Below are 14,793 nucleotides of genomic sequence, written 5' to 3' on the forward strand. Positions count from 1 at the left end.
TTCCCAGCAAAGCAACCCGATTTTTTTCAGCTCTGGGTATGGCTTAAAAGAATGATTACGGGTGAGCTGTGAAGAAGGTTATGTGTTTAACGGTTATAAAAAGTATAATTGCATTGTGCAAATGTATCTTCTGTGTCTCTTGGGTGGTCATGAATGCACATATGTATGAATAGCATTTATCATTGTATAACTGTAATAATAATTGTCTTCATAGGTTCAGTTATCCTTCATATCACCAGGCAATTTAAAAAAATGTAGCACAAGATATAGTTTGAAGGAATGGCAAGTCCTTCAAACTGGTACATTCTCCCCAACTCATTGTGTTAAAGTAACATAATAAATATGAAGTGACTACCTTGTTAAAATCTATTTTAATACACTCATGTTTTATTTAGAATATATTGATGTGTATGAGGGATTGGCATTTTCAGTATTTTCAAGGTAAATCATTTAATCGACCAAATAAAAAACTATTTTTAGAACTCCTATAATAGGCTGTGCAAAAGCATGCTACAATAGGCGGTTTCAATATGTCAATATGCAGTATAGCACTGGTAATATTTCCAAACTCCAAATATTTCAAAGGCATGACACTGACAAGGGGTGATTGCATGAAAATGGCAACTCTAAACATCAATGCAAGATGCAAATAGTCCAAATGCGGGTAACAGTGAGGTTTTGTGGGACAACGCGGGACAGATTGATAATGTCAATTTTAGGATACCAACGCAAAATGTATATCACTTAAATGTAATGTGTGTGTAGCTAAGATACATGTCCAATCTGCAGTTATAATCTTGCCCACTAGTCAATGCACACAGTGTAATATGCTTGAATAACTCATTCAAAATTATTACAAAACCAGTTGGTAACATTATTTCCATGGCCAAGGGCGGTTTTTATTGATACATAATTTAGATCCGACATGCAATTAAGAATAATAATGAACGTACAGTCAGAAAAAACATGATAGCTTAATCACATCCTTCTGAATCCTGAACCTGACTTTATATTTAGGCATAAAATTAAATAAATGTTTTTGTACAGATATTTGAGCGAGTGAGCGAGTATGGAATTTTCCGAATGTGTCTGTTCAACCAACAAAATTATCCATATCCGTTCTCATACTTGGAAGTGAGCCTTACATAACTGGGACGTGGTGTCGTTTAAGCAGTCCCCCGTACTACGTTGCAATTTGCAGTAAAGTACATTGTAAAGCAAGACTTTCATCTGAAGCACAACTACTCCAGTTTTATGCAGTTCTACTGCACTGTTATGCAGGTAAATCTTTATTAAATGGTTTATCTGGTTCATCAAAAAATGGAAATCAATTATATAAAAGTATGTAAAACGATGCATGTATGTGCGTGAACAATTTTACAAGGAACACTTTTGGGTGAGCCATTAGTACAGCAGTTTGTATCAGCACCACTATCTGCGTTGTTGTCAAATTTCTAATTTCAGTCTTGGTAGTAATTATAGCCTTCAAGGGAGTTTTTTTAAACACGAATGAAAGAACTGTGTACTGTACTGTGTGTGTGTGTGTGTGTGTGTGTGTGTGTGTGTGTGCGTGTGTGCGAGTCTGCATGCAAGGCTGATGTTAGGCTAATGATGCAGTTTTGTTTAGCATACTGCCAAATCTCTCCAACAAACTGCCTGCTTGTAAAATTAATGGTGCTGCTGACAAATTATAACTGTCAGCAACTGATAAACAGTACACAAAATAAAATAATGTATGGTTTACATAGATGCCATGCAAATTTGCTAGTTAAGAACATATATCCTTAATCTACAATCGGAACACTCTCTTGATATGCACAAGAGACAATGTGAGGAAAATAACAGCAGGCAGTAACTTGTGACTTTGTCTGTCTGGCTATCATCTTTAGGTAGAAATGCATCCATAGAGCACTCCAAAATCTGTAACAGGAAATAAAATAAAAATAATAAATTCCAGTGTTTACTCAATGCAGTTATTCAGCTAGCTAAATCATAATCCTGATTTGTGATACTGGACGTTTGTTTTTGCAACTTCCCAGTGAGACTTGCATGCTTCTAGGTGTCGCAAATTCTCCTCCACGCGAAAACTGAAAACTAATTTGGCAAAAGATGCCAAAGGCTCTCTGAAGACCGCCTGGGACTGGACTCAAGAAGGCATTTGTCCTTGTGTAATTGCATGTTCTTTTCTTTTTGCTAATATTAATGTTGAAATATTGCTGGTTGATAGGGTTGCCACCTCAGTCCTGTAAAAATCCTGGACACACACGAAGCTGGCAAACTGAGTAAAACAGACTTTCAGTCGCTCTTGAGGGTGTGCAACTACCTTGGTGCCAATTCCTCTTTCATTACAAAAATAAAGAGTGTAATTTGTGAAGGTTAATAACGTCTCTACACCATTTGTTACATTATATTTAGGAACGTACACTGGATACGCTGTCTACAATTCATTAAGCAATACTAAACGAAAATACTTTGATTCCGGGATATTTCGTTTCATTATTTTTTCTGGGACAGTCCCGGATAATCTAGGACGGTGGCAACCCTACTTCTTGATGTTTTTTGACTGAAGAGCACGTTAGTCAAACAAACTGTGATACCAGGTAATGTGCATATGAAAGAAAGAGCTAGAGCTAGAAAGATAATATTGGAAAGTAGTCTAAGCAGCAGAAAATGCCAGAGATTATAATTAGATACTAATCAAAGTCGATTATTTCTTGTTTAAGTGGAGAAACGTATACTTTTCTCCACTTTAACATTGGACAAGGGGTCCGTGCAGTGCGATGTAAAGCATGATGCCTGGTAGCCCTAATTGGCTCTTCGCTGAAGGACAGCTATTGTAACTAAAGGACACAACCTGAGGAATGGCATGGAATAACATAGGCTATGACATGTAGACAGAGTTGGCCGCTAATACGCGACTTTTGTGCTTTTTCCAACGTGAAAAAGGACGTTTTTGGCTGGTATTAAAAAATCTGGTTGCTCATTTGCATGGGAATGTGTCACACCCATTACTCCTCAAACTGGGTGCTGGTATCTGGCAGCTAGCATTCTGCTGTCAAGCCTTCCTACACAGTAAAATGTAAATTTATGAAACTACGACTCTGGGATTATAACAGGACCATATGTACTCTGCAAAATTGGATTTGATGAATTAGTTTTTATATTGCCTAATATGTTTAATTTATAAGTTATGCAGACTTATTGGTTTCATTTCCAAGATCATCTGGGAAGTAGCTTGCTTGGGGACATGAACTTTTCAACTCCCAGTGACCGTGAGACTGAGGTAGGGCCCCCATGGTAACTCAGGAATGCTGTTTGGTAAATCTGTCAGACCACAATATATAAATCAGGCAGTGCTTTCTTGGCAAAGAATTTACAGCTACACAGCTCGTATTTTGGATTGATGGTTTTAAGAATTTCTATGCTGATTGGGGCCATGCCTTTTACTATGTGATGGGTCACTGTGGCTGTTAGCTCTTTCTATTTTGACCTTAAGGTATAGCTCGAGAAAATTAGCCCAACTAACCACTGAAAAACATACATAACCTGTCCCAAAAATGATGGTGTCCTGAAATGGGGGACAACAGTGCAGTCTGTAAGTATTTGGACCATGGTACAATTTTTGTTTTTGGCACTGTCCTCCAGCACATTAAAACCATGTATATCAAGTTAAAGTGCAGACTGTCATCTTTAACTTGGGGGTATCTGCTATGAAAACCTGAATGTACCTCTCTATTATGTTCTATTGTTGCCTCACACTGAATTGAACCCATAGTCCGGCACTCTTTTATTTTCATTGATTTTCTAGAATGATTACACGGTGCATGAATGTGTTCCGATTTAACTCTGATGTTTCATTCAAAGGGAGGTGGTGGGTTGTGATATGAAGCTGACATATTAATATAAAACAGCTTTTGCCTTGTGCCAGTACTACTTTCCTTGAGCACAGCAGTCTCAGGAATACGAAAATGAGATCAAGTGTAACGTTTTTAAGAGTAATCAGATAAAATATACATGATGAGCCATGTATGCAGTTGGTCCAAACAGCTCTGACCTACTGAGGTATGGACTCTACAAATCCTCTGTAGGTGCCCTGTGGTATCTGGCACCAAGACGTTAGCAGCAGATGCTTTAAGTCCTGTGTGTTGTGAGGTGCATCTGTCCCTCCACTGGCTTGTCTATAATATTGCTGTAACATACGATTTAGCTTTCCTTTCACTTTTATTTGCATGGTTTAGCCTCTCCCCTTTTCAAATAGTAGATGGTAGAAATCACATTTTAGTAGAAGGTAGAATAAAACAATGAGATTTATTTGTACTACTCAAGGGAGATGCAGGTTGGACATTTCCCATCTTGCACAGCGAAATAGTGCAAAATAATTCTGCAATCCACTATTAGAGTTGATTAAAATAATTTTGCTACATTTGCATTTGCATCTGGTTGATTTGTCCGGTTTTGATTTAATTCAATGTGTTCTTTCAGATGTTCAGCTGCTATATCTTACCTCATCACTACTGGAGAGGCCTTCAAGAACGCCACTCCCACACAGTGACATGCACAACTCACGTATTATTACTGAATGATAATAACATCCTCTCATATTCTTTGGCTCCGGCAGCCAGCCAGTCTATTCATTGATGGGTTACATTTTACGTGTTTTCATGCCTTCTAATGGAAAATTGCGTGCCATTTACCTGGCTTTGTTCCTAACCTTAACCACTATCCTTTGCAATCACAGTGAAAGACATGCTTCATTTTCAGCAACTGAATGAACTGCTTGTAATTCAAGGAAACAAGGGTAGTTGGGTCACTGCAAAGCTAAGAGTGAGCAGTTGCCATGTAGATCAGCATTATTATTTAAAATGATTGTTATTATTTTATTTTGAATTATTTCCACGCAGTGTTTATACAAAATTTCCATACTTTTTCTACAGAAATGCAAATGTCTACCTATAGTGTTTGCTGTTATTGTAAAAGTACACTTACGAAACTGTAGCCTAGTAGCTAAGTTACATGACTAGGACCTGGAGGGTTGGTGGTTCAAGCACCGGTGCAGCCACGATAAGATATGCACAGTTGTTGGGCCATTAATCCTGCATTGCTTTAAGGGGGGCAGACCCCTGATAGTCTAATCAACTACAAGTCTCTTTGGAAGAAGGGTCAGGTAAATAACAAATCATTTATTTATTATTAAATCATCTTAATTTAAGTTTGGACATGTCATAACTTTGCAGTGAAAAATGAGCTGTGCACTAACTTGCGTGCATCAGTTGTGACTGGTCCCTTTAACTGAGACCGTGCCAGTCGAGTAATTTACTGCACGTCTTGTGTGGTCGTCTGAATTTCTATTAGTGAGAGAGACGGGAGAAATACAGTGAGAGAGAAAAGAAAAAGGATATAAAGGGAGAAAGAAAAAAGGAGGAGGGATAAATAGACAAAGGAGGGAGGGAGAGAGAGCGTCTCTGCACAGGGAAGGTTGGAACAGAGCTCTGCTCACAGGGGGTTGGGGGGGTTCGTCCGTCACCTCGGCTGTCTACCGCCAGCCTTCTGCAGGGGGAAGCGTTGACCGGGCCCCGTCATCACATCCAGGGGGCGGGGCCCTGTCATCACATCCAGGGGGCGGGGCCCTGTCATCACATCCAGGGGGCGGGGCCCTGTCATCACATCCAGGGGGCGGGGCCCTGTCATCACATCCAGGGGGCGGGGCCCTGTCATCACATCCAGGGGGCGGGGCCCTGTCATCACATCCAGGGGGCGGGGCCCTGTCATCACATCCAAGGGGCGGGCCCTGTGATCACATCCAGGGGGCCGGGCCCCGTCATCACATCCAGGGTGGCCGGATCCAAAGCGCTGTCAATTGATGCTTCTCATTCACCCATTCATACACACACTCACACACACCAACGGCGATTGGCTGCCATACAAGGCACCTACCACCACAGGGGGGGGGCATTGCTGTCGCCGGGCGGGTCAGGAAGGGTCTGTGAAGGCTGCCACCATTTTGTGAATAAACCAAGCTAGCCTTTCCCTTCTCCCAGGTATGATGACGTTTTTTCAGCTCAGAAACAATTTTCTGTCACTTTTGGTCAAAGGCAGGATTAAACCCCAGAGTCCTCGGTGTGACAGGCAAAACGTTATTTCACTCCCTTAAATCCCTGGCCGCTCTTTTCCCCACCCGCCAGTCCCTGTCTTTTTTTAGGTGGCAAACCTTCTCGTCTCCCGACGACCTGCGGAATTCACGTTTGCCTGCTCAAAGTAGCGGCTTGTTCTAAAAATGTCAGCACCCTCCCGGCTAGAGATCCTGGAAGGGGCAGTGCAGGCAGCTTGGTGCAAGCATTTCAGAGCGGTTCAGAGCGGACATTTTGTCACCCTTCTGTTTTCTCTCGGCTATTTTTCTGTACAGGTCTGTCCAGGCAAACAAGGCCAAAGGGGCAGAGCTTCAATGCGTTGACAACCCTTTTATCCATTTTCACATAGACATAAAATGGCCTGGTATGTCATGGATTCGGATATTTAACAAATAAAGGAAAAACAGGTGCACGGTACAGAACACAGTCCTCAATTCATTAATTCCAATCTAACAGAGCGGACAATTTTAATGAAAAATTCAGGGCTGCAAATTGTCCAATTTTAAAGGCTACGTATGCCCTGTGGCAGGAATGCTGAGGTTCCGACAGTAGGGGGCAGCTGCGTTGAATTTTGACCTGGAACAGGAGGTCATTTGTACTACGATTACCCATAAGCCATAGTGGTTTATGTTTGTTTTTTGCACAACCACCACCAGGTGGCAAATGTGAGGACTCTAATCCATAGCTGTCGTGAGCCCACCCTTGCCGGTGGGATGGACTGTATTTTCCCCGCTGTAACAGAAGAGCAGGAGATTTTGTAGAGCAGGTTATTGATCCTGCCCTGGTAGGCCTCCCGCTCTGGTAGGCTACAGGATGTGCTCTTTTGTTTAGTTTTTTTTCGTTTTTTTCATTTTCTTGAAATAACTTATTTTCAGTGAAATCATCTTCAATTTATACAAGGTAGCACAGTAGCTAACCTACAATATCACCAGAGTGTTAACCATTTCTTGTTGAATCGCAACCGTTTTCTTCCAAGCTTTTGCAGATTATCCACTGGTTAAGTGTCCCACCATGCCCATCCCTAATCCTAAAACAAATGCGGCGTAACAACAAAACAACAGGGAGATGATTAGCCTTTAGAACAAACTGCATAGACTCCAAAAAGTCATTCAACTCTAGATTTGAAAAAAAGCAACTATTTCATTTATACAAATGGTTAAACCATCTTACCACATACAATACAAACTCTATTTATGAAATAGATATCATTGTTATCGTAGGGGAGAACTGTACATTTTTTAACTTACTCAATTACTAAAAACTGTCAAATGTCACTTCTGAGAGTGTACACTTTTCTGCTACAATAAGTCATATTATGTTTGAGGTGGGAAACAGTTTGTGTACAATTTAAACAAATGTAAACGTGTGTGCAAACATTTGTAACAGAGGTGTGATGCAGTTAAATCGTAACAATTAAAAATAACTGCATGAATCATTGATATCTGCATTATTCTCCAGGATAAAAACACTTGGTTCAAATCAGCATATTTTGCATGGATGTTGAAACCAGCAAACAATTACGAATGCTATTCATTTTTAGTTTATTGCTAGAGATGGTTTCGGATTTTTGTTGCTTGCCTGCATTCTGTGAAAGAGACCCTTTACAAAGAAATCTATATTTAATTTTGTTTATTTGAGTTGTGTATAAACAGAAACAAAACATAACCATGATTCAAATTATGTTGTTCATTTGATTACCACAGAACTGTTCCGAGAACTGAATGCGAGTTCTGTGTTTACTGCACATTCCCACCTCATCAAATTCCCTATGGTACGTTTTGTTTTGTTTTTGGTACTGTTTTTACTTTCTGAAACAGACCTTTCTGCTCTATAATGATAATGCAAGCTCCGCATGATGAAAAATGTCACTGCTGCCCCCCTACTGTCAGTATCTTGGAGTATTCACATTTGCTACTTGGTGGTGGTTGTGCAAACAACAAGTAGTTACTGTGGAAAAAATACTCTGCAGATGTCCCGAGGGGGGAGCGCCGAATTAAACATATTGAACACTGAACCACTATTTTATCCCCGGTTTATGCGGGAATGCTAGAACAGAGCAATGCAAAATGAACCAATGTACGGAAATGCAAGTGAGCACACTGAACCGCAAAGCCCATGATCCTCTCATTCATCAGTCTGAAACAAGCTGGAGGCAATTAGTTGACTTTTGAAGGTATGAACTAAAACATCTGCATTATTAATAGCTTGTCTAACGCTGGGGTGAAAATAGACAGGGTCGTGTTCTCAGAGTTATAAATAATTGTGATGCTTATTTTAAATTATATTCTATGGTGAGAAATTGTGTATTTAGAAGGTGGGAAGTAGCAATTAAAAGCCTTGAAAAAACTCATGTGTTATCAAGTCCTAAATTAGTCATGTTGCAGCATATTGGTCTCTTGATCAAAAACATATGATATATGATTCTAGAATTACAGGAAATGGATCTTGACAAATTAGATTATTGAAGTGCGTACTTCAAGTCACAAGAGTTTTTTTTCAAAGCTCAGTCACATACAGCTCAAAGCATACCACCTGATCTGTTAAACACGGTGTAGGTAGTGTTATGGCTTGGGCATGTATGGCTGCCACTGGAACCACCTCACTGGTGTTCATTGATGTTACTGCTGACGGCAGCAGCAGGATGAATGCCAGTATAGAGGCATATCTTATCTGCTCAGATCCAAGCAAATGCATCAAAACTGATTGGACAATGCTTCATCATGCAACAGGACGGTGATACCAAACATTCAACCAAGGAGTTTTTTTGGGCCAAAAAGTGGAATGTTATTGACTGGCCAAGTCAATCACCTGACGTCAATCCAATTCAGCATGCATTTCACCACAAAAACAAGCTTGAGCTAAAGATGGCTGTAGTACAAGCCTGGCAGAGCATCACCAGAGAAGATACCCGGCATTTGCAACAACATATTGGATATGATGACTTTATTTCAGTTTCAGTTAATTTGTCCAATTATTTTTGGTCCCCTAGAATTGGGGGGCTATGTATAAAAAGTAATTCCTACATATTCAAACACATTACAGCTATCCAGAAAGTATTTATTGGTTTGCTTTATGTAATGCTGGTAAACCCTCCCCTTCCATAGTGTGAATATTGATGCTGTGGACATTAGTTAACAGTCATTGATTGGCAGACCTACCATCCAATGGGAATGCAGTTTTCATTAATTAATTGAACATTCATTATTTAGAAATCAAAATCACCTAGTGGTCCTTTGTAGAAATATATAGATAACCCCTCAGAGAAATGAATCACACTCATAGGGATATTTATTTTATTTTATTTGGCATCCATAAGCTATGAGCAATGGTGGGATCTGAGGGACTGGTTATATCTGCTGAGCCTTGTTGCTCAGACGTGTTTGAGTTTGCCTTGCTGTGCCACTACACAGCTATAACACTATATATATTATAGCTTCCACAGAGCTGGGACACAGTTGTCCAGTTGCTGCTTCACCAAGATGTGCCACTCCTCTTCCATTTTCAGATTGATCATCAATCATTACTGGGGATTGTACTACCTCCACTTAACGTTGCTTGTTCTTAAGGTGCTTCATACATGAACACACAATGATTTACAGGTTACCTATTATGACAGATCTTACCAAACCATGCCCTGCCCCTATGTATGACTATTTCAGTCAGTTAAGGTTGTTGATTTAATTCAAAATCCTTTCCTCAACTTATTTTAAAACAGCAGAACTATGACTCGTTGGCCAATTAATTTCCACAAATGCTGTTTTATGTATGACTATTTCATTTGATTACATTTTGTCATTCAAGATCCTTTCCTAAAACTTATTTTAAAATTGGCCATTTACTTTGTCTTTCCACAAACGCTGCAGATTTCACTTTCAGCAGTAACTACATCAAGTTAACATTGTTCAGTTTGGCCTCAACCCTAGAAATGCCAGAGCACCAGGAAGAGTTTTGACTTTACAATTAAAATGACACTGTACAGTAAATGCAATACCCTCCTCCTTCCATGACTAGTCCTAAATGTTTGGGCTTAAAAAATGCGTTTTCAAAGTGTAAATCAATGGACTCAGTAAAGAAGTAAAGGCAGCTTGTGCCAGTTTCTAATTTTGCACATAATCACACAAAATGAATTCATTGCAATCGTGAGATGGAGTTGATTAAGACTTCATGGTGGGGATGAATAATTGAGGTTTATAACCCAATGGAGGAAACGACTTTGATATATTTATTTCATTTCATTCAGTGCTGAATTTATTACTAAAGAAATTACTTTTTTAAAAATACTGTACTTATTTAACTACTTTTTACATTTTGTGCCTTTTCTTCTGTTTAATGTGATGTCACTGCATTTTTGGGTCAGAGTTGTATGGCACACTTAATGAGGGATCTCCATCTCCTGTAGCGGAACAAAACACCCGGAAGAGTACAGGTGCGGAAAACCTACATTAGAAATACGACACTGTTGCCCCTTACTGTCGGACATCAAGTATTCCAGACAACGATGGATTAGAGTGCTCATATTCGCCATCTGATGGTGGTTGTGCAAACAATTTCATACTGTGGGAAAAACAAAAAATATATATGTGAACTTGCCGCCCAGGAGATCTCCTGAAACACAAAACCACTGTATAACCTGGTTGATCGACACTCACTGAAGACTAAATACATATTCATTTTTCGTGCTGATTTGACTTTGACACAGATTTTATTACTAATTTAAGCTTTGTATAACCTGCTCAGTTGTCACTCTTTCGCATTGTAGGGAACATGGCCAAGTTGCCAACACCCCTACTCATTTGATAAATGCTGCGGGGTCTTCAGAGACAACGTTGAGTCAGGGACACGGTTTACCATCTCATCTGATAATCAGCAGCTTCCACAGCGTAGTGCTCCCATCATTCAGCAGAGGGATTGGCTTTCTGCTCTTCCAGCAACCAGCTTTTCCCAGGAGGTCTCATCCAAGAACTAGCCAAGCCCACTGCAGCAGTTTGCTGCAAGAATACAGGACAGTATTTCTGCTAGTATTAAAAGTTTTAAGCTTTAAGCTTTAGGTTTTTTTTTTGTATTCTAAGACTGCCTGAGAATAAGATATCAGTGATGTTCTGTTCATCATCCCTCTGGTTTCCTGGGTAATTTCCTGTAAAATATTCAGCTTCTGCACAATTTCAAAAAGCAACAAATGGCATCAGTTGGCATCAGTTGGCAGAGTAAATAGTCAAAAGACCCATGCATTGTGTAGAGTTGACTGGTGTTGACTGGTGTCACTGTTGTCAGCTGGAATGAGTTTTGACAGAAGAATCATGCTGGACTGGATTTAGCTGGCGGCCATCTTGTGTCATAGCCCTGATTGAGTCCCCCCTGGGGTGGCTGCAGGGGATATGCCCTCACATGACAACAGAGCAGACAACACCGTGTGACATGTTCCTCCGGGCAAAACGGCACCACTCCCAATCAGCAGGACAGGAACCTTACAGCTCAGACATAATATATGTATATTTATTCTGACACATCCTGTAAACTGGCCTTTTAGGCACCATAAAAAAGAAACGTCAAAATATGACTCCAGTAAATCAGTCAACCCTGCACCCCAAATACACAGCAGTGAAATTAATAAAACATATTTTTCTATTGTATAAACTCAAATATCTTAACCCCTTAAGTCGCACTGGCCTGAGTGGGATTTTTAAAAAATTTTCAAGTTGCAATTTTTGATCAATATAGTCACAGCATATACTGTTTGCATATACTGTTTGAAAGTGTTAAAACTCATGGTTCTGTCTGTATAAACTATTTTACAATGCCCTCGCTTTAGTGACATGTGGGGTGGAAAACCAAGTCAGGGGGGCCTCTCTGCATTGTTGGAATCCACAAACTACACAAATCAGGGTAATGTCAGCGTCCTTTTCACGGCGAGGATCCAGTGAAACAAATCCATAATAGTTTATAATTCTCAGAATGGCATCGATAGAATGCCCATTGTTTACTTTTCTACGGAGGAATTATAATTTTTGTGCATATGTGTACAAAAGTACTTCAATTATCTACATTTTATATTGGCTCTCTCGAACACAATCAGGGCTACTGTGAGGTTCTCTAAGCAGTCCCAGTAAGGCATTCACATGGTATAGACAACGTCCCTCTCTCTGAGCAATCACCAACAGTATAACTTTTGCTAATTGTCCAGTCAATTAGGAGTATGGTATTTGAGTAAGAACTGAGTACCAATTTAGCTAACAAAATTACGTTTCCAATGGTGTATCGTTTGTTGGGCTTGCATAAAACACAGATCTTTTCGTTTTCAGTGCGCACACTGAGTCTAATCAACTGTATGTCGCTCTCGATAAGAGTGTCTGTCGAAATGCCATTAATGTAAAAAGGATGATGTTTAACAACAAAAAAAAAATATTTTGTGATGACGAAGTCTAAATGGAAGATTCAAGAGTTGAGGCCTCAAAAGAAATCGCTCATCTGAATAGTTCCTAGGAGGACAGTGAAAACGCATATGACTCCACACTAGAGGGCATTTCCAGTGGCCATATTTAACACCCGTGAGCATCTAAATACATTCTCAAACTGATATTATTCTGTACGCTTAGAAATAAGGAGCTGGCCTGCTTTTGAATAATAAATGGCATGTGAAATTGTGGGGATGTGTTCGACTGGTTGTTGGGGGTTGTGTCATGCCTACCGGTTCCCTGATCCCTGTCCTTTTGTTCATGTGTTTCCCCAGTTCCCCTTCTGTTTTACTTTTCCATGTTGTAGGTTGGGTGCGGATCATTTTTCCTTCCTCACACTGCCTTCCCTGCCAATCCATCTTCTTCTAAGTCAACACGTCTTCTAAGTCTGTCAGTTCTAGTGACCTATTCAGTTTGTCGCCGTGCCAGGCTTGTCTCCCACCTGTCCTGCTGATTCCTGCCAGTTTGCCTGCCTGCTCGCCCTCCTGTTCCCTGCTGTCTTCACTGATTCCTGCCAGTTTGCCTGCCTGCTCGTCCTCCTGTTCCCTGCTGGTCCTCCTGTTCCCTGCTGTCTTATAATAGCAAATAGCAAATAGCAATATTTTCACTATATACAGTAATTTGCACATATATTGTCTGCCTATCAGTATCATAAGTCTAGTGTTGGCCTGGCCCATCCATCCTGTCTTCCGCATTTGGCCATAGATTTTCATCAACATCACACCGAATGTTCTTGCCATACACCGAGGAAAAAAATCTTATCCGGCCCTGGATGAGTTCCACTGTTATGTCCACACACCTAGCAGCCTTTGCATCTAGAAGTGACATCTGGTTATGTGGGTGGTGGTCATAAACCTTCCATCACCATGCATAAAATAATTATTCTATGGGGTTGAGGAAAGGCGAGTATGGTGGCTGGCATAACGACATCATCCTAGGATGGGCCGTAAACCACTCTTTGTCCTGCCGGGAGTGGTGAAAGGCCACATTGTCCCATACAATCACATATGCTGGTGCATTTTGCCTCTCTTGCTCTCTTTCTGCTGAAAGCCTTTCAAACAGTTCATCAAGAAAAACAATAAGGTTGCCCTTCTCCCGATTACATTCCTTCCACAGCGGCGTCTTTTTGCCAAGTTGTCCATATGTCACACCATATGTCACAAATTGTATAGCTTACTGTGTTCTGCAAATCCTGTGCTTGTGTGTGCTGTGTTGTTCAAAATTACCTTCGATATCTTACCTGGACATATTGGTACCTGAGTTCCTTGACATGCTCAGAGTTGTTGTCAAAGGGGATAGTGTACAACTGTTTCATCCTGATCTGATGTTTCTGTAGCAACATACTTGTAGTGCTACAGTTTTTTACAATCGTGTTAACACTTGTCTCAATACCATGTCCTCTTTTTCAAAACTCTTCACACAGTGTGCGTTTGAAACACACACCTGAGCACATCAGTTAACCTTTGGTGCAAAATGCACTTCAACCACCAAAACACTTAATATTTCACCCAAAAGTGACTCCTGCTGCCATAACTATAGCATATGCTTTCTCCCATAAGACTACTTTGTCACTCAATGTTCAATGAACTACAAAACACAAACAACTTGGAGCATTGCTAAATACATATATTATGTGTTTCCCTTTCCTCTATTTTTGCATATGCAAATACTTCAAGCCAAGCAGCTAAAGAAACTTTTGATCTGTTGGTTTGCCTCTCACAATAGATGTCATGACTGAGTATGGTAAATTTACAGTAAACTGTAAATTAATAAATGTTTTACTGTATCAGAAACCCAGAATAACATGTTTTACTGTGTCATGTAAAACAATATATGATAAAGAAACAAATCACAAAAGCAACAGTATTCTTTAGGGCATTTACTGTATTTTGCCATTTGTTCTCACAGTGCAATATACTGTAATTCAGAAAAGAAAAATACAATCCAATCAATTACTCAAAATAATTACAATCAATAACAAATAGCAAATACCAATATTTTCACTATATACAGTAATTTGCACATATATTGTCTGCCTATCAGTATCATAAATCTACTGTTGGCCTGGCCCATCCATCCTGTCCTTCGCATTTGGCCATAGATTTTCATCAACATCACACCGAATGTTCTTGCCATACACCGAGGAAAAAATCTCATTGCGTGCCTTATCTGGCCCTGGATGAGTTCCACTGTTATGTCCATACACCTAGCAG

The 14,793-nt window shown here is 40.1% G+C and overlaps 1 pseudogene; it reads right to left on the reverse strand.

Annotated features, from left to right (window-relative positions):
- Positions 1 to 5,769, reverse strand: part of LOC133111117 (uncharacterized) — a 47,832-nt pseudogene extending 42,063 nt beyond the window's left edge.
- Between the last annotated feature and the right edge of the window lie 9,024 nt (positions 5,770 to 14,793).

The sequence above is a fragment of the Conger conger genome, chromosome 15 (assembly GCF_963514075.1).
Source record: "Conger conger chromosome 15, fConCon1.1, whole genome shotgun sequence".
Taxonomy (NCBI): Eukaryota; Metazoa; Chordata; class Actinopteri; order Anguilliformes; family Congridae; genus Conger; species Conger conger.